This window comes from Ceratotherium simum, chromosome 2 (assembly GCF_057802395.1).
Source record: "Ceratotherium simum simum isolate JZ-2026a chromosome 2, ASM5780239v1, whole genome shotgun sequence".
Classification (NCBI taxonomy): domain Eukaryota; kingdom Metazoa; phylum Chordata; class Mammalia; order Perissodactyla; family Rhinocerotidae; genus Ceratotherium; species Ceratotherium simum.
Window position 1 is genome coordinate 80,914,149 of NC_141901.1, and position 21,939 is coordinate 80,936,087.

Genomic DNA, 21,939 nt, shown 5'->3' on the forward strand with positions numbered 1-21,939 from the left:
TCTGTCTAACAGAATGATATCTAAAATTACAGGAGACAAAGCAAATTATAGCAATCACCCAGTTATAGAAAGTTTGAAAGACAATAATCCTATCTAGCCAAATGCAAGACAACTGATGTCCCAGCACTAAAATATTTCACTAGATGTTATGTTCTTGCAACTTAGGAAAAGTGAACTTGAGACAATCAACGGCCCCTGGGTAGAGATCATAACACTTTTTACATCCTATTCTTTCTCTAGAATATTCCCTAGTGTTTACGAGAGGAGGAAAATGGGGCCAGTTAATTTGACTAGTTCTGAATACTCATAAGGATAAGGTCAAATGTTGAGTCCTAAACAGACCAGTTAGCTTCAAATGAAGAAGACATCTGTTCTTCAGTCACTTATTGTGCCTCCAATAATCCTGGTCAGCTGTCTCAGAAACATTTCAATCACAATAGGGATCAGCAGAGACTGTGAATAGTTCACTGGTTCATTGCAAACATATCACTACAGGTAAAAGACATCAAAAGTCAACTCTCCACTGATGATCTGTTAGCAATTTTAATGCACAAAAAATCCACACTTCTCTTTAGCAATTAAAATTGATTTTGTCTACACAATGCCAGCAAAAGCCTGTTTTCAATGACTGAAAATTAGCTACAATATTTAATACTGCATGCAGGACAAACAGTATTTCAATGTTTTGTGTATTCCAGCTGTCATGATGACAAAGCCTTCCTCTTTTGTCTTATTGCATTTGTTTTCAGTTGCATTCAACATTTGGATCAAATTGGCGTTTGAAAAACCTAGGAAATGTTTATTTATTCCTTTTGCCAAAGAATAAGGCAGGTCATTCACCCTGTGACAGATGGACCACAAAAGAATCACAAAAGTGACTCACCCAGAGAGACAGTCTATCAGCAAAAGCATGAGGCTCAGACCTGGGTATCTAAAACACAACATTTTTATTGTGCCTCAAACTCATTCTAAACCATTCATTATTTAAGCACATTTTGAATTTGGGATATTAAATTATCCTTGAAGTCTCACTGTTTAAGAGAGTTTCTGCAGACCTGACAACTAATCAGAGTTAGAAGAGAAAGACTTTATTTAAAACCTAGAATTATTTCCAATACGTCTAGTCCTTCTTTGTCTCCCATAGCATTTATCTGTGATTGTCTTTTCAAAAACATTGAACAAACGATACCAAACAAATTGCAAAGCATTTAAAATTTTGTATTACTTTCTTACCAGGCAATCTGAAGCCAGGTAAACCAAAGTTGAGTTCAGATCTTATTTTCTTTCTAAAGATACCAAGAAGACAGGCAAAACTCTTAATTTCATTCTAAAGTTAATTAGAAAGTGCTAGAGAAAGAAAGAGAGAGAAAGAGAGATTGAAGAATAAAGTAAGGCATAAGAGCTATAGCCCTGTGCTGGGGAAAATGCTAAGAACATATGTTGACTCTCCTGGAAGCAAAGGGAAAAATCAATCTAGATTATTGAGGCTACCCAAATAGCAATTAAAAAACATATTATTTTTAATTAACCCACCCAGGATCAGGAGCATACCTGAACATTAGTATTTCTGTATGTGATTTCTGGTTTTCTTCAAATATAATGTCTACTCTTTGATCATATTGTTGAGTATGGTAGGATTCTTCTTATCCATTACCAACATATTTTCAGTCACCAGCAATTTATTAGACTCTTTTACAATTTTGGTCCATAGCTCATTTAACTTATATTTGGGTGGTTTGTTAAATGAATCCATCTTCAAATAAATCCAGCTAAGTACTTACATGGCCTTAACTGCACTAGGTAATTCTAACGGCTGTTAGTACTATCTGCTTTTTATCACTTTCTGGACAAGGAGACAAAGAAGGGCATTCAAATTTCGAACGGCCAAGAATTAAAAAAAAAAAAAAACAGCATTTTTTCATATTTGTGAGATACCATCTTTCAATGTAAATGTTTCAGTCAGGCTGTGGAAGAGGTAAGAGTGCCTGGAGAGAGGAAAAATATAATGTAACCTCAACGTTTAGTTACTTTTTACAGTAATGACTGAATTTCTTCATAAATATCAGATCTTTGAGGAAGACAACTAAACTGTCAGCGTCCACAAAAAGAACAATTATTAAAATATAAATTACTAGAAATGTACGTATCAGAATAAAAATATAAACCTTTTAATTTAAGGATATTCATATATTTACTAATTTATTAAACAAACGTTTACTGGCATTAAGATTTAAAAAAACTAGTCTTGAATAAGGGGGGTTACAGATGAGAGAAAAGGCTGACTCCGTCCACTGGTATAAAAGAAACTGTGACTTGTATTCATTCTAAAGCCAAACATCCTCCCTGATGCCTGGAATTCCTTCTACTCTGTCACTAAGCCGCAACAGAAAAGACTGAGCCTCCGCGTTTCCACATACACACCCTTCAGTCTGTATACTGCCTTTTATGGAGGCTTCACTCTTCTGATTTTCTCTTGAGGCTTCTTTTAATCTAAACGTTGTGTTACACATGGGGGTCATGCCATGAAATTTACCCCCAACTCCATACACCCCATGTGGGTGACTTTGTAATGAAGGGTGGCATAGGTCTCCAATTCATTTAGGCCAGATTATAAACTCAGTGAGGGCAGGCACCGCTGTGCCTCCTTCGTTATTGTGTTCCAGAACCCGGAAAACTGTAAGTGATAAATAAATATTTGTTAAAGAAATAAATGAATAAACTCTTAAAAGTATAAAATGACAGGGATACACTAAGACCGAGAAAAAATGAATTTTTCCTATTTTATACAGATTGTTATACTGCTTGTTGTCTCTCAATCTTGCCTTTCTCTTGTCCCAAAGCACTCATCCATGGCTGTTTAGAACCCTTCTCGTGGTTTGACTTATGTAACGGTTGTTTACGAGTCTTTTCCTGATTAGACTATGCCTAATTTCCTTAAGGGCAAAGAATTCAGCCTCCTTCCCCTATTTATACAGCTGGTACCCAGGAGAAGACCTCTCACAGGGTCGTGCTCAATAAATACAAGAAGGAATTGTTCTGACTGGTGCGTACATGCATATGACAGTTGACTGAATTGAGGCCCCTGTTTATAATAAACAAAAGAAAGTCCAGACACAATGCTACACAGTTTCCACCTATTATTTCATCAAACATCAAACAATTCCCTTAAATAGGTCTCATTAAATTTGTTTCAGCTTTAGAGACTCAGATTCAGAGAAGTAAAGCAACTCAACTCAAGTTGTGAGTGTTAATTGTGGCAGAATGAGAATTGAGATACAAGTCTTTCCAACTCCAATGTCTATGCTCTTTCTACTATAGTATGGTTCTTTTGAATTTGCTCTTCAAATGCTTAGAACAGAATTAAACTAACACTTCAGTCTTTTTAAATATGTAGCCTATAACCTGGTTACTCAGTTTGCTGTTATCAGTATTAAGGTGCTAGATTCTTGTGTAACGTTTTACCAATGGAAGTGGTAAATTTATAATTTAATCCATTTTTAATAGCTTTAGTAACGGTACTTCAATAACCTTCCTTAGCAACCTTTTTGTATTTGTCTGATTGACTCTCACCATTAGAAAGTGATTCCTAATTTACATTTTCTCCTTTTCAATTTCTGGTCACCATCACTTCAGCCCTTCCCTGCAGTCCCTGATAAACCTCTTGCAGTTCTCTTCATAGTCATTTTTTAAGGCTACATTTGCTAAGCTGGATAACCATTCTTCATGAATGGTTATCTCTAGCCTCTTAAATTTTAAGTTCGTTTGGTTGCCCTCCATCCCACCTCTTTAATTTTAACAGTGTCCTTTCAACAGAATAATATGATGATCTTAAGTGTACATAGCATACTATTCCAAACAAGGCTTCACTTTTGTTATGGTCTGCCAAAATAACTTGGATTGATTTAGAATCCACACTCTGACTAGCCATCCCCTCTTTCTTTCTAAAATGTTTCTAAACATGGACTTTGTCACTCTATTTTTACCAAATTATTTCATACTGAGAATTTTAACATATTAATATAGTTGTGCAACCATTTTCCCACATCATTTGCTCAAGCCAGAGTCTATGTTGTACTTTGACTTTGATTCTGGCCTTTATGATTGTTTTCCATCCCTGCCCTCATCACCATTATATGGGATCATAACAGTCATTTGGAATCCCATAAACGAGTTATACAAAACATGATTATGTTTGCTCTGTTCCTCAGTATTTTCTAATTCTTAGCTAAAAATCTGTTGTTATAAGCAGATTTAGATGTTCTGAAAGAATTCTTTACCTAAGGTCATTTCTACACTACTAAGAAGATTCTTACACAAACACTTGAGTACTCAATTAACTTCAACGTGTATTATGTATAACACATTTTTAATCCATTTTATTTATTTATGTTTGATATATTTTTTAGAACATAGAGAAGTCTCCTTAAATTTAATCTTTTGTCCCCTATTGTACTTTGTTTTCAAACTTACTACAGTCTTAGTTATTTATTCATGTATCTCTCTCTCTAAATCTGCACTGTCCAATACAGTATCTGCAAGCCACATGTGGCTATCATATTTAAATTGATTAAAATTAAATAAAATTGAATTCCTCAGTTGCACCAGCCACCTTGCAAGTGCTCCATAGTTACATGTGCCTACTCTCTGGAATATTGGACAGCAGAGATTACACAGCATTTCCATCACCACAGAAAGTTTTATTACACAGCACTGCCCTAAAGGGTCTATAAACCCCAACAAGGACTATCTCTGAATGTTATCTCTCTCTCCGTACACTGCTTGTACACAGCAATCAATAAATGTTTACTCAGTTTATTTGTCCTAGAATAATTGATATTTACAGTTAGCAGGGTTGGATTATTTTAGGTATCACCCAGTCTAATCCCATCACTTTACAGATGAGGGTGTTCAACTCAGAGAGGTTAATTTATTTCCTCAAAGTAAACCCAAGACAAGAACACTGGTCTCCTAACTACAAATCCACAGTGTTCTTTCTACTAATTCACTCTGAATTCCTTATGAACTCATGATCTATATGAACTTCATGCTGATATCAAAAATCACAGGGACAGTCACAGAAAAAGGGTGGTGGCAGACAAGAAATGAATTAAAATAAAATCACAAACATCACTGTGATGTGGTCGTTAACCACTAACTATATTGGCTGCACATCTAAAATAATATTAGAATTTTTTTAATATGTGGACATGTGTATGATTGTTACTGTTTACTCAGACGTATATATTAGCAGATAGAGATGTGAGGGGAACTCATGCATTTATTCATTCAGCACACATTTACTGAGCATCTACTATGTGTTTGGCACTTAATATATAATTATTAGCAATGTGGCTAAGCCAGAACTAGTGATTACCAGACTGTGAGAATGGCAGACTTAGAAGTAGCAGATTGCAAAGAGGGTTTTAAATACCACAATAGAGGCCAATATGATTACATAAAGGGACCCCAAACTCCTCCACGGAGAATGTCAGAAAAAGCTTGTTGGAGGAATCCTATATTCATCCATTCGTTCAACCAACAACGAATTCACACAGAATAAGTGCTTCGATATCGTGAGAGAACACAGAGATGAACAAACCAGGACCCTCCCCCACTGAATCCTCAATCCAGCCTCAGAGCTCACCCTCGTGACACAAAATGTCAGAAAGAATGAAGATTCTTAAGGGGTCTAACCCTTTATGCTAAGATCCACTGTGACCATAATTTGTCAGTCCTTGACCTAGGCTATCCATGTCCACAACCATGCAATGAGAGTGGTTGATGACAAGAGATGTGCCAATAACGCCACTGAGTAACTGCTCATCTTTAGAAACAAAGTATTTGAGACTTCTGGTGCAATGCACAGGACTATTGTTTTAAAAGTTCTTTATTCCAAGCAGCAATAATTCACATGAGCGGGATTTAGTGAGACTTGTAAAACGTATGGAATTTGAAAGTAAGTGATAAGCATTATATGATTATTATATTAAATTATTATTCAGTGTAGCAATATTTCATGCTTTTAAAAAATGCAGCAGTAGTCCATTTAAAGATTTTATAGCAAGGTGATAAGGACAGTGTTCAAAGTTGACTCTGGTATTATTAAATTATGCATTACCAAATGTTTGGTAATTGTCATTTACTTAAATCCTAGGCTGGGTCTTTCCACCAGCTTTCAAGGTGACTTCTTTTTGTTTCTATTTTAATACCTATAAATCAAGGTAGGAGATTCTAAAATGATACTTGCTGCCTACTTTTGAAAGGTCTTTTGATGATTGGTGGGTTAATATCTATAAGCACACTGCAATAATTGCTGTAAAAGAGGAAAAGGACTTCAGAAAATTCAGGCTTTCCTGGGAATTTTTTTCCAGGACCTTTCGTATATATGTGTGTGTGTGCGTGTGTGTGAGCTTTTCTCAAGTCTAAGAATACATTAGCACCCTTCAGCCCTCTGGTGAGATGTTGTCCTCAATGAGTTATCAAAAGTATTCACTAAAAATTGTACTATTTGTTACTTCCTTTAGGATTCTGGTGAGTAACGCATTTAAACGAATGCTGTGTCAAATTTAATAGTTGTAATTGCCTAATTATCTGCTCTAGTGTGATGGTAAAGCCTTTTAACATCTCACTTCCCCTTAAGGAGAATGCATTGCAGTTTCTAGAATACTACTTTCCTCTTCTTTGGGGAATACTCAAGCAAATAATTCATTTTGCTTTCAGCTAAATAAACCTCATCCCCTTCCTCAATAGCTATTTTTTTGTTTGTTTGTTTTTGTGGGTTTTTTTTTCACTGTCTTTGCCTCTCTTTTTAGGTCTCAGGTATACAAAATGTTTTTAAATGGATTAGCATTCACATTCATAAAATATTGTTGTGTCTTTGTTGTTTTTGGGCTTTGTCAGTTAATTTTATGATATTCCTTTCCAACGGGCTTTTTCATCTTTACCTTCTTCAATATTATATGCCCAGAAATATGTCTTTCATTTTCATAATAATTAACACTCTCTTTATTCAACTTCTAAGGATGTGTATCACTTCACACAATGCAATTAATTAGCATTCATGACCAGATGACCTTTGCACTAAGATGAATCAATTTTTATGTAAGTTTATTTTTATTTGTTTGTTTTGATTTTTATACAATTTCAGCTCAGTGAACTCAGTACCTAACTGTAATGTGTAAAGTACATTATCATGACATTATTTTTCACCCCTACTTTTTAATTTATTTTATTTTATTTATTTATTTTTTCTGCCAAAGCCCCAGTAGATAGTTGTATGTTATAGCTGCACATCCTTCTAGTTGCTGTATGTGGGATGTGGCCTCAGCATGGCCAGAGAAGCGGTGTGTCGGTGCGCGCCCGGCATCGGAACCTGGGCCACCAGCAGCGGAGCGTGCGCACTTAACTGCTAAGCCACGGGGCCGGCCCTTCACCCCTACTTGAAAACTGGGTCCCTGAACTTGATTTATTGATATCTAGCCAGTTTAGGGATCCGGTGTCGTGGATGTCACAATGAGACAAAGATGTGATTGATAGACAAAGATGCCAGACTGCACAGAAGTTGCAGAGTGTCTCTTTTAAAAAGGATGCAGATTAGCCCCCCTTCCATGGGGGATGACTGCCATGACAGTTCTGGAGATTCCCCTAGAAGGTCAAGAACTCTCTCTCCTGACGTGTGGGTAGAGGAAAGACCATTATTAGTGGATAACCAGATAATGCTAATTCCCTTCAAAACAGCCCATATAAAAACAATACTAACCCAAGTCACAGGGCAGATGCATTCTCTGGCACTCCCCCTTCCTCACTTGGAGTGTATCTGACACTTCCTCTAAAAAATCTTTGCTTGCTTACTGTTAAAAAAAAAAAAAAAAAAAAGGATGCAGAAAAGTTACAGAGACAAATCTATAAAGCTAAAAATAACAAGGATGTGCCCAGACAAGGGTAGAGCTTCCCAGGTACTCCAACGTTCTCCACAGAGAAGTAGAGCACTCCAACAATAGGCCTGCCTGATCAGCAAGCACAAGTCACCAGTGCAAAGCAAGTCCAAAACATTCCTGAATGTTTACCACTCAGTTGGGTGAAGCCAAGGCCAGTAGCTGGGGAAACCACGCTTAGGCTCAAACTTCAGACCTATTTGAAGTCCTCTTCTCAATTTTATAATATTTTTAGAGTATCAATTCGGGGAGCAAAATATCTTTTATATCTTAGGTGGATATCAACTCAAACCACCCAATTGGAAGGCATTTTGTCATTTAAACAAATAAAACTCTTCACTTTCCTTACCAAATGATTTGACCACCTGCCTCCACCTGAGTGTGTGTGTGTGCGTACATGGGTGTGCATGTGATACCAGCCCTGATATCAGGTCCCCTACATTAAATCCAGAATATATGGAGTTAAAACCAAACGCACTCATCTTCTATCCCTGTTTCTCTAAGTTACATTCGTATGTAACTCTTGGGGTTTTTTTTAACCTTTGTATCCCTGAACTTCACAAGGCAGATAGAAGTTACTAATTGTTAAAAGCCCAGGTGGCCTCAAGCTGGGCTCACAGAAGTTTTGGCTAATTACCAGTTCTTGAGGTTTGTTACAGGGAAACTGATGTCAAGAAGCTAAATCTTCTCAGACCTCAACTCCTTGGCTTCCTGGCACCAGAATCCACCATCCACCATGGAGACAGAGACAGTTGAAGGACACCCGCCTGCAATTCCCTTATCTCACCATCCTCCTCCCTGCCAGCAGCCTCACAAGGCCAAACGCAGGCTGATGGGAAAGTGCTGACCAGCAAGGCCACAGGCTCCCCCGCCCTACAAACAGCTACACCCCTCACAACCTTTAAAACCACTTGCCTCCCAACTTTCAGGGAGACGGGACAAATTGGAGAGATCTTGTCTCCCGGCTAACATCACCCGAAATAAAAACTCTTTCCTTGCCATAAGCCTGGTGTTCTAGGTTTATTTGGCCCCTCTTGTGAGGCGGGTAAAGAACCTGGGTATGTATCCAGTAACACAGGTACTACTGGGTGCCAAAAGATTGATCATAGTGACAGATAGGCATGACTTTTATCTATCACACTTAAACGTTCATCTTGAAAACTCCTGCCCCAATCATAGAATGACTCTTCTACAAGGAGCCCTGGTTCCTTTCAGTGAAGGAGTGTATTAGAGAACTCAACCTGGAGGCTTGGATACATAATATATCATGCAACAACCTACTGGAGATAAACAGAATGACACAAGAGAAGAAAATATTTAAATCACTGTAGTGACTGAGCGAAAAATTAACTTTCTCCCCAACAGTCACGAGTTCAGGCTAGTGTCAATATGTTTCTTCTACCTTGCTCTAAAATGAGAGGTTTTAATTCACTTTTTTCTTCTTTCTGCCAATTGTCAAGCATTATGTCTATACGTAACACTTAATAATGCTATTAAATTATAGTTTCTTCTTTTTGACTTTATGTGAAAGCACTAGGAACTGGCTGAAACTTCCTCATGGTCTCTCTTTCAGTGTCACTGGATATCAGCACCCTGAAAAGGAAAAGCTATTCCAACCTTAATCCAAGGACACCTCCCAAAATATATACATGACACTTAAAGTCACAAGAGTCACAAATGGTCCAAGAGAGAAAAGTACATACTTACAATCCTACTTTGGCTTTCAATTTCCATGGGCCCTTGTATCATTATTAGTCTTTTATTATGGGCACTTTTAATTCTGAGTTACAGTTTCTGAAAGACTTTAAAATAAATGTAGGAATTTAATATCTTTCTATTGCATCAATCTTACTTTTTCCAAAAAAAAAAATCTAAAATGACAAAAAATACCACCAAATAGGCATCAAGAATCAGCATAGAATTTAGAAAACATTGCTCCACAGATCAAATAAACCACTTCGATAGATAGCATTTTTCCACAATACTGCCCAGTTTCCATAAGAACCAATCGTTAAAAGACACTAAAACACCTGGATTATAGCATATTTTAGTTGATGTTCTATATTCATGTCTTTCGGGTAACTCCCAATACCCTTTCAAGTATTTCCCAGAAATTTTTGGACTGCCTCCAGAAATTTTATTTCCACTTAAAATGATCAGAGTAAATTGAGCATTTGTGAAAACATCCAAAATGTGAGTGAATTAACATGTACATTCTCACATTTTTGGATTCTGTGGTAATTGCATGATCATCATGGAAAAGAATCAAATGAAAAATCCTCTCTGGAGCAAAGTGTCTCCTTAGATCTACTGGATTCCTATGGATTAAGAAGTCCTGATGAATTCAGCACCACAGACTACCAAGAACACGAAGCAATAAGTCACCTTGAATATAAAACAGCAACAGCTTCAGATTCCACCAAAGGCATCAGATATTGGAATTGCTAAATACAGATAAAAAAATACAGGATGTGATTTTAAAGACCACAGGAAAAGAAACTATAAAAATGAATAAAATTTTAGTAATGAAATATGTAGTCAAAATTATAAAGTAAAATCTAGGGGCTGGCCGGTGGCGCAAGCGGTTAAGTGCGCACACTCCGCTGCGGCGACCCAGGGTTTGCCAGTTCCGATCCTGGGTGCACATCGACACGCTGCTTGGCAGGCCATGCTGTGGCAGTATCCCATATAAAGTGGAGAAAGATGGGCATGGATGTTAGCCCACATGCATGGGCTAACAGTATTCCTCAGCAAAAAGAGGAGGATTTGCAGATGTTAGCTCAGGGCTGATCTTCCTCACCAAAAAATTAAATAAATAAATAAAGTAAAATCTACCATAGATAGAGTTACAAGAAAGACTGGGAACACACTAGGAAAAGAAAATTGCAAAATACATAACTGACTGAGAATTCATATATAAAACAGAAAATTTAGCAAAAGACATGAATAGGCAGTTGAGCATAAGAAAATAAAAAGGATTAATATGTATTTGAAAAACTACTCAGCTGCACAAGGAATAAGAGAAATAAAATTAAAATAATAACAAAAATAGCAAGTGCTGGTGAGAATGGGGAAACATGAACTTTTTTGCTGCTGTGTTTGCTGCTCTTGGGGTTGTAAATGGATGCAGTCATCTTGGAAAACAACCTTGTGGTAGTTAAATTAAGTATGCATATATATTAAAACCCATTAATTTGACATCTGTGTATGTACCCCAAAGACACATACACAGAGGTACACAAACAGACATGATCATGAAAGAGCTTAACAAATGCTTTTGCGGAGGGAGGGGGAGGGGTAATTCATTAACTGTGCTTCTGTACGTCTCTCTCTCTTTCCCTCTTATCTACCTTCCAACCTTCCTTCCTTCTTCCCTGCTCCTCTCCCCTCTCTGCCACCCTTATCTCACTTCCTTTCTTCTTCCCTTTCCCTCTCTTCCATTCTCTCTCCCCTTACTCCTAAATTCTCTACTTTCCTTTCCTTATATCATACAGAACTAGTCATTTTGCTTGATTAATCGTTTAACATTCAGTATTAGAGTATTTGTTTTATCTACCTCCCTCCTTCGATACATTGTGAGCTTCTTGAAAACAGGTTGCACCTCACCATCTTTGTACAGACATGGTCTAAGCATGGTGTCTGGTACCTAGTAGGGTACCAAGGCACAAACGTGTGATGTACAAACGCACATAATTTCTTTTTGTATAAAAATGTTTTGAATAGTGTTACATACCCATGCATTTATCTATGTGATTCAAAATATTAGAAGGTGGGAGAAAGCTTTATCTAGGAGAGGTTTTATTTTCAAATGTATGTTGTTTTGTCTCTAAAGACAGTTGAGGGCAACTAGAAGCTCCCCTTAACTTCAGACTCTGATTAAATTGTATAGACACTCTTGATTTCGTGAAGCATCAATGTTGAACTTTTTTAAATATGAAAGAGCCATATCTGTAAGCCGTTATAAGAATCTTGGCCTCCTTTACTAACATTTTCCTTTATATTTCAGAAATAGAAATTCACTGTAGCCAAGTGATCAACCTACATATAAAGAGAGCTATTTTTTTTACTGACTCCCCAAAAGAAAGCTATAGTCAAACTGCAAAACATAAGCTATTTAAACTGAAATATCTTTTGTTTCAAATTTATCCCCAATAAACAGAAGAAAAATCATTTTAAAATTTGATGTGTGTTTTGACATTATATAGTTTCAAGGGAAAATAAATATGGAATAGTTCTAAAATTTGTAAGATTGAATTAAAATAGAACATGGCATGAAGCCTATAAAATAAATTGTGGTCCTCATATAGAAAGCAGTATATGAAACTTCCTTAGATTCTGAACTAATAAAGACGTTTAAAATTTACCATTTCCCTACAATGGTTTTCAATTCTCAATCTCATGGAAAAATGTGTAAAATTTTATTTTTACCATTTAATAAACATATATATTTATCTCCCCTTAAGAAAAGCAAATTTTAAATCATTTTTAAACAACAAAATTTATTATTTTCTGTCTTTCCGTAAATTAACATTACATGACTACTCCATCATTTGTTTTCCATATTACATGAGACAGGAAACTGGTATAACCCATTACATGGTCTGTTCAACTATTATTCTACAGAGAAAGAGGATAATCTAATCACAAATTTGGAATATGCTCAACAGAACTGAATCCAAAATCTAGCTCTCCCACTTACTGGTTGTATGACCTCAAACCTCATTTTTCTCGTCTGCAACACAGAGGACATACTACCCACCTAGCTCATAATCATATGAATAAGATTAATTGAGAAAAACCGTGTAAAATAATTAGTACAATTCTTGGCATATAGGTAGCCATTGATAAATATCACTACTGTATTTCTCTGTCCTTCCTACTAAAGGAGGAATAAATTGAAGGTATGGAGCATCAATTGTTTACATTTGTATTCTCACAACATGAGTAACATAGTTCCTTAGCACATTATCAGTGTTCAATAAAAGTTTGGTGCTTAACTATTTTTAAACTGACACTCTGATAAATGTTATCCAGTGGCAAATTTATTTAAAATATGATTCATCATTAAATTATATTCTAAGTGGGAGTGACATCAGCATCATGGTGGAATGAGTTGTTCTCTTAGTCTCTCCCCTTTAAGTTACAACTAAATGGGCATTCATTAACCAGCAGAGGATTCCCTGCACAGCACAACAGGACTTCTGAGAGATCCACGCAGCTATACATCTGAAGGTGGGTGGACTGGATCCCCAGGAGACAGTGGAACTAGGTGAGTTCATCCCTCTCCCTCCATGGTGGCAGCGAGCTACGTGGCAGATCCTCACACGGCAGCTGGTGCAATGGTAAGAGGAGGCAGGGACAGCCCGGCCTGTGCTAACACTTTCAGAGTTGCAGTCCAGCCCACGGGAATGCCAACCATGCCGCAGCGGCCCTACCAGTGGGAATGCTCTACACTGAGTGGTGGTAGCTCAGCCCCTGCGAAGGCACCCCCCCACTGAGCACAGTGCAGGTGGGAAGGTGTCGCACCTGCTCAGAAGGTGCCCCTGCTTATGGCGCACAGTGGCTTGCAGGACCCACCAAGTGGTGGCTCAGTTCCCATGTGGGTGCCCCTCCTCCCCAGGGTAGTGCAGGTGAGAAGGTGCCCTGCCCACTCAGAAGATGCCCCGTGCCCACAGAGCACAGCAGCCCATGGGTCCCACCAAGTGGTGGCTCAGCCCCTGTGTAGGCATCCCCCCACCTACTGTGCAGCAGTTCAGCCATCCCCGTGCCATGCCCACCCATGGTGACTGACCTGCCTGCTCAGCGCAGAGGCCCTGCCCATGTGAGTGCCACCTGTAGAGTGACTGTGGCCAGCCTTTGCAAATGCAGAGTAGCCCTACCAGCACAACTTCTGGAGATGAGGTGGGATCAGAAAACACAGCTCCTGCTCCCTCCCAGTGGTGGTGGGTGGATCCTGCAACCTGATACTACCACAAATGCACTGTCAAGGGATCAATTCATCAAATACCATGAAGGACTACAGTAACACCTCAAAGCAGAAGGAAAATGACAAGCCTCCAGAAACCAATCCTGTAGTCAGAGATTTATACTTTAAATGACAGAGAGTTCAAAATAGTTGTCATAAAGAAACTCAATGAGTTACAATAAAACTCAGAAAGACAGTTCAATGAGCTCAGGAATAAAATTAATGAGCAGAAGGAATACTTCATCAAAGAGATTGAAACTCTGAAAAACAAACAAATACAAATTCTGGATATGAAGAACACAATGAGATAAAAAAAATCTAGAAACTATAAAAAATAAAGCTGTAGTTATGGAGGGCAGAATTGGTGAATTAGAGGATAGAAACATAGAAATTCTACAGGCAGAGGAGGAGAGAGAACTAACATTTTAAAAAAATGAAGAAATTCTTCAAGAAATATCAGACTCAATTAGGAAAAGCATTATAAGGACTATAGGTATTCCAGAGGGAGAAAGAGAGAGAAAGGAGAAAGAGCTTGTTCAAAGAAATAATAGCTGAGAACTTTACAAATCTTGGAAAGAAACTAGACTTACGAGTACATGAAGCCAATAGAACTCCTAATTACATCAATGCAAAAAGACCTTCTCCAAGACAGATAATATTAAAACTGGCAAAAGTCAATGGCAAAGAAAAAATATTAAGGGCAGCAAAACAGAAGAAAATTACCTACAGAGGAACCCCTATCAGGCTTTCAGTGGATTTCTCAGCAGAAAACTTACAGACTAGGAAAGAATGTAAAGCTATATTCAAAATACTGAAAGACAAAATCTTGCATCCAAGAATACTCTATCCAGCAAAACTATCCTTCAGATATGATGGACAAATAAAAGCTTTCCTAGATGCACAAAAGCTGAGGGAGTTCATCACCACTAGACCTCCCACAAGAAATGATGAAGGAAGCCCTCCTACCTGAAACAAAAGGGCAAAGGTTTATAAAGCTTTGAGAAAGGAGATAAATAAACAGACATAATCAGAAAATTGCAGCTCTGTATCAGAGCAGATTAGCAACACTTAATTGTAACATAAAAGATAAAGAGAAGGAAAGCATCAAAAATAACTATAAACACTTCAATTTAGTCACAAACTCACAACACAAAAAGAGAATAATTTGTGACAACAATAACTTAGAAGGACAATAGGAAAGGGATGGAACGTGCTTAGGCTATAGAGATAAAAGACTATCAGAAAATGGACTATCTCATATATGAGACCTTTTATACAAATCTCATGGTAACCACTAAACAAAGAATCAGAATAGAGTCACAAATCATAAATAGAAAACTGAGAAAACCATCACAGAAAACTACCAAACTGAAAGGGCAGTCAGAAATACAAAGAAAGAGAAACAATGGAAATATAGAACAACCAGAACATAAAAGATAAAATGGCAGTATTAAGACCTCATATATCAATAATCACTCTAAATGTAAATGGATTGAATTCTCCAATAAAAAGACACAGAGTGGTTGGATGGATTAAAAAACAAGACCCAACAATATGCAGCCTCCAGGAAACACATCTCAGCTTTAAATACAGACATAGGATCAGAGTGAAGGGATGGAAGACAATATGCCAAGCAAATGGCAAGCAAAAGAAAGCAGATGTTGCCATACATATATCAGACAAAGCAGACTTTAAGATAAAAAAGACAATGAAAGACAAAGAGGGGCAGTATATAATGACAAAAGGGACATTCCACCAAGAGGAAATAACATTTATGAATATATGTGCACCTAACACAGGAACACCAAAGTATATAAAGCAACTACTAACAGACCTAAAGGGAGAAACTGACAGCAACACAATAATAGTCGGGGACCTCAACATCCCACTGATCATCCAGACAGAAAGCCAACAAGGAAACAATGGCCTTAAATGAAACACTAGACCAGATAGACTTAATAGATATATATTGAACATTCCATCCGAAAACACCAGAATACAGATTCTTCTCAAGTGCACATGGAACATTCTCAAAGATAGACCATATGGTGGGAAAAAAGGCAAACCTTAATAAATTTAGGAAGATTGAAATCATATCAAGCATCTTTTCGGACCACAGTGCTATGAAACTAGAAATCAAAACCAAGAAAAAAGCTGGGAAAGCCACAAATATGTGAAGACTAAATAACATGCTAATGAACAACCATTGGATGAATGAAGAAATGAAAGGAGAAATGAAATAAAAAAATACCTGGAGACAAATGAAAATGAAAATACAACATACCAACTCTTACGGGATGCAGCAAAAGCATCCTAAGAGGGAAATTTATAGCAATGCAGGCCCACCTCAAGAAATAAGAAAAATCTCAAATAAGTAATCTTAAACTGCACCTAACAGAAGTAGAAGAAGAAGAACAAACAAAGCCCAAAGTCAGCAGAAGGAGGGAAATAATAAAAATTAGAGCAGAAATTAATGATATTGAAACCAAAAAAACAGTAGAAAGGATCAATGAAACTAAGAGCTGGTTATTTGAGAAGGTAAACAAGATTGACAAACCCTTATCCAGACTCACAAAGAAAAAAAGAGAGAAGGCTCAAATAAATAAAATTAAAAATGAAAGAGGAGAAATTACAATAGATATCACAGAAATACAAAGGATGATAGAGAATACTATGAAAAACTATATGCCAACAAATAGGATAACCTAGAAGAAATGGATAAATTCTTAGACTCTACAACCTTCCAAAACTGAATCAAAAAGAAGTGGAGAATCTGAATAGAGCAATCACAAGTAAAGAGATTGAAACAGTTATCAAAAACCTTCCAAAAAACAAAAGTCCAGAACTAGATCTGGAGAATTCTGCCAAACATTCAAAGAAGATTTAATACCTATACTTCACAAACTATTCCAAAAAATTGAAGAAGACAGAATGCTTCCTAACTCATTCTATGAGGCCAATATTACCCTGATATGAAAACCAGACAAGGATAACACAAAGAAGGAAAATTACAGGCCAATATTGCTGATGAATATAGATGCAAAAATCCTCAAAAAAATATTGGCAAACTGAATACAGCAATATATTAAAAAGATCATACATCATGATCAAGTGGGATTTATACCAGGGACGTAGGGATAGCTTACTGTTTGCAAATCAATCAATGTGATACACCATATTAACAAAATGAGGAATAAAAGCCACATGATCATCTCAATAGATTCAGAGAAAGCATTTGACAAGATCCAACATCCATTTATAATAAAAACTCTCAATAAAATGAGTATAGAAAGAAAGTACCTCAACATAATAAAGGCCATATATGACAAACCCACAGCCAGCATCATATTTAACAGTGAAAGTACTGGAGGTTTCTCAAGAGCAATTGCACAAGGAAAAGGAATAAAAGGTATCCGAATTGGAAAGGAAGAATATAAATTCACGCTGTTTGCAGATGACATGATTCTATATATAGAAAACCCTAAAGAATCTACCAGAAAACTATTAGGAATAATCAGCAACTACACCAAAGTTGCAGGGTACACAATCAACTTAAAAAAATCAGTTGCATTTCTGTACACTAATAATGAACTAGCAGAAAGAGAAGTCAAGAATATAATCCCATTTACAATTGCAACAAAATGAATAACATATTTAGGAATAAATTTAACCAAGGAGGTGAAAGACCTATATGCTGAAAACTATAAGACATTATTGAAAGAAATTGAAGAAGACATAAAGAAGTGGAAAGATATTCCATGCTCAGGTATTGGAAGAATAAACATAGTTAAAATGTCCATATTACTTAAAGCAATCTATAGATTCAAGGCAATCCCAGTCAGAATCCCAATGACGTTCTTCATGGAAATAGAACAAAGAATCCTAAAATTTATATGGAAGAACAAAAGACTCCAAATAGCCAAAGCAAGCCTGAGAAAAAAGAACAAAGGTGGAGGCATCACAATCCCTGACTTCAAAATATACTACAAAGCTTTAGTAATCAAAACAGCATGGTACTGGCACAGAAACAGACACACAGATCAATGGAACAGAATTGAAAGCCCAGATATAAGACCACACATCTATGGACAGCTAATATTTGACAAAAGAGCCAAGAATATACAATGGAGAAAGAAAAGTCTCTCCAATAAATAGTGTTGGGAAAACTGGACAGCCACATGCAAAAGAATGAAAGTAAAATATTATATTACACCATACACAAAAATTAACTCAAAATGGATTAAAGACTTGAACGTAAGACCTGAAACCATAAAACTCTTAGAAGAAAATATAGATAGTACGCTCTCTGACTTCGGTCTTAGCAGCATCTTTTCGAATACCATGTCTACTCAGGCAAGGGAAATAAAGAAAAAATCAACAATTGGGACTACATCAGACTGAAAAGCTTCTGCAAGGCAAAGGAAATCATGAACAAAATAAAAAGACAACTCACCAGCTGGGGGAAAATATTTGTGAATCATATATCTGACAAGTGGTAAATTTCCAAAATATATAAAGAACTCATACAACTCAACAACAAAAAAACAAACAACCCAATCAAAGAATGGGCAAAGAATATGAACAGATATTTTTCCAAAGAAGGTATACAGATAGACACCAGGCACATGAAAACATGTTCAACATCATTAATTATTAGGGAAATGCAAATCAAAACTACAAGATATCACCTTACACCTGTTAGAATGGCTATACTTACCAAGACAAAAAATAGCAAATGTTGGAGGTGATGTGGAGAAAAGGGAACCCTCATACACTACTGGTGGGAATGCAAACTGGTGCAGCCACTGTGGAAAACAGTATGGAGATATCCCAAAAAACTAAAAATAGAAATACCATATGATCTAGCTATCCCACTACTAGGTATTTATCCAAAGAACTTGAAATCAATAATCCAAAGAGATTTACGCACCCCTATGTTCATCGCAACATTATTCACAATCGCCAAGATGTGGAAGCAACTCAAGTGCCCTGCTACAGATGAATAGATAAATAAGACGTGGTATACATATACAGTGGAATACTACTCAACCATAAAAAAAAACAAAATCATCTCATTTGCATAACATGGATGGACCTTGAGGGTATTATGTTAAGCGAAATAAGCCAGACAGAGAAAGACAAATACTGCATAATTTCACTCATATGTGGAAGATAAACAAACACATGGATAAAGAGAACAGATTAGTGGTTACCAGAGGAGAAAGGGTTGAAGGGGTGGGCAAAAGGTGTAAAGGGCCACACATGTTTGGTGACAGATAAAAATTAGACTATTGGTGGTGAGCACAATGCAGTCTATACAGAAACTGATATACAGTAATGTACACCTGAAATTACACAATGTTATAAACCAGTATGACCTCAATAAAATAATTGAAAATAAATAAGTAAAAGATCAATACCATGGGAATAATGAAGTCAACCCACAAAAGAATATATGAACAGGTACAACCAATACAAGATTTTTTTAAAAGCCACATGCCCCCAATAAACACCTCATACAAATCATCCTTCAAAATTTAAAAAAAATTATATTCTAAGTGGAAGAAAAAAAGTAATATCTGAGACATTGCATTTGGATATCTTATATGCTGTCATAGGATCATTTACTGTTTTGAAAACTGTGAGAAAGAACTTGCCACAATGGAAAGATCAAAGTCCTCAGAATCACACTCTAATTGCTGACAGGTCTTCAATTTCTTTGAGCCCCATTTTTCTCCCCTGTTTCATGGCGCATGTTCCCCAGGGTGTGAGACTGATTGTAAGAGATAACGTCTGTGAATTCTCTAGTCCAGAACTTGGCACATAGTATTTGCTCAGTATATGTCAATGAATCTCCCCCACCCCACCTCCTCCACACCTATCTTATAATTTAGAAACCAAACCACCTCTACAAGATATAAAAGCTGTTTATAAACTGGGCCTATTATAATAAGTTAGGAAAAAGTCTTAATTGAGTGAATGAATCTTTATGGAAGAAATTAGAAAATGAGTGAATATATGTCAAAGACTCTCGTATTTACATTTCCACCCCATAGTGATCTAGATCAGTATACCTACTGTCTATTTACCAACTCTATTTGGAAAACTCACTGGCACATCAATTACACAAAGTTCATGCGCTAAATCCTCACAACCTGCTCTTTCCTTAGTGTATTCTGTACCAGTGAACAGCAAGATACTCAATCCAAGGGTGAAAACTAGTATTTTAAAATCATCCACAACCCCTACCTCTCCAGTTATCACCTCTATCCCCACCAAAGTATAACACTATTGATTTTTCCTTCTAAATATCTCTTGAATCTGTCCGCTTCTCTTCACCTCCATCGCCATTCACTTTGTCGAAGCTGTTTTATCACGTCACACCTGGACAAGTGCAATAGCCTCTTACATTGTCTATTAATATCCATTTGGGTCCTTTTCCAGTTTATTTTCCAAAACTAGAGTGATCTCAAACAAACAAACAAAAAACCAAAAAACATAAAACCTCAAAACACTGCATGATATCTTGTTTAAAACACTTAAACCATTGGCAGCCATTGGCATGTTCCACGTGCCCCTACATTGTCTACCTTGGCCATGTCCAGCTCTCTAGGAACATCTTTCATCACTTACCTGCGTCTCCCCCTCACTCTGCTCTCTATTCACGCTCATTTCTTCAAAGGTACCATATACCTTCTTGCCTCAAGGGCTTGGCACACATTAGTCCCTCCACCTAGAAGGTTTTTCTTACTTCTCTTTCATTTACCCACCACCTGATTAAATCCTACCCACGCTTCAGAGTTTAGCTTAAACCTTACATCCTCAGAAAAGTCTCTTCTGACCTGCCAGACCACATCAGTTCTCTACTCTGTTTTCCCATTTCCCTCTAGTTTTCTTTCATGGGGCTTATCACAGTTTGTATTTATATATTTAGGCATCATTTGATTAATTTCTTCTTTCTATTTTAGACCATAAGCTCTATTTTTTTTTATTTTTTAGTGGAGAAGGTTTTCCCTGAGCTAACATCTGTTGTCAATCTTCTTGGTTTTTTTTTGTTGTTTTTTTTTTTTTTACGTGAGTCACCGCCACAGCATGGCCACTGACAGATGAGTGGTGTGGTTCCACACCTAGGAATGAACCCAGACCACGGAAGCAGAGAACATTGAACTTTAACCACTAGGCCATCAGGGCTGGCCTGACCCTAAACTCTTTTCTGTTTGGCTCACTACTGCATTCTTGTTAGGCTCACTATTGCTGGCATATCACAGATGCTAAACAGCTCCCAAATAAAATAATAGGTGGATGAACATATATTAAGCTGAGACCATCACTACATCCATTCCCCAACTCCTCCTTCCTAGTGCCACAAAACCTGGGTGATTTGTGCTGTTTGTTTGATATTTGTTTTTCAGAGAAGAGAAATGAGAGCAGAACCTTGGATAACTGAGCATATGGTGAACAATGGAAACCTTCTGCTGAAGTGAGATCTACAGGTGTTTATATTAACTATAGCTATCAGGGCAAACAGCGATCAAAGCAAGGAATCTGTTTGGGCCTTTAGCACTAGCTTTTCTCTGCTTTTCTATTTTACATGTGCCTCTTTTTTGATACTAATAATCTGGACTGAGAAATAGAATGGTACTCAATGCATAGATAGACAGCCTGGTCTCCATCCTCTACTAGAGAAAAAGACAGGAATCTGCCTACTATTATCAAGAAGTCAAGGAAGGGTCCATATGAGCTTGTATATATGGGGGAAATCCAGGATCAGTCTATAGGAGCTAGGGAGCCATTAGGGCTGTTTAGACTTGAAACGGCGATGATGAAATAGGTTTCATCTCAGAAGCCGATTCTGAACTATTAAGAGAGGCTTCTTGGATATCTATGTTGACAAGGATTCTGACACCACATCAGAGCCAAGGACCAAGAGTGCTATGATCAATTAGCGATGTCAGTCAGGCTTTGAATGGGGACTGGTGGAATGCAAGCTAGGGATTTGCATTTACTTTTCAGAGATGAGAAAGTTGATAGGAAGATGGG